The following is a 236-nucleotide window of genomic DNA, read 5'->3' as shown; positions in this document are numbered from 1 at the left end:
GAGCAGGCCTGGTGAGAAGCCAGGGGGACAGGCAGCCCTCGGCCTGCCCGCCCGCTGCACCCCTGCACCTGCTTTTCCTCTCCGTGGCGCGCGCGCGCGCTCGCGCGCTCTCTCTCGCCCTCTCTCTCTGGGTCTCTGTCTTTGTGCTTTTATGTGTGCTCGGAAGGCGCAGTTCAGAGGGGCCGGGCCAGCGGGTGGGAACGGTGGCTGCTCACCCCATTCTCCCCGACGGACAG

The sequence above is a fragment of the Carlito syrichta genome, unplaced genomic scaffold (genome assembly GCF_000164805.1).
Source record: "Carlito syrichta isolate Samal-C Ts95f unplaced genomic scaffold, Tarsius_syrichta-2.0.1 Scaffold126653, whole genome shotgun sequence".
Lineage (NCBI taxonomy): Eukaryota > Metazoa > Chordata > Mammalia > Primates > Tarsiidae > Carlito > Carlito syrichta.
The sequence above is the reverse complement of the archived record's forward strand: the minus strand, read 5'-3'. Positions refer to the sequence as shown.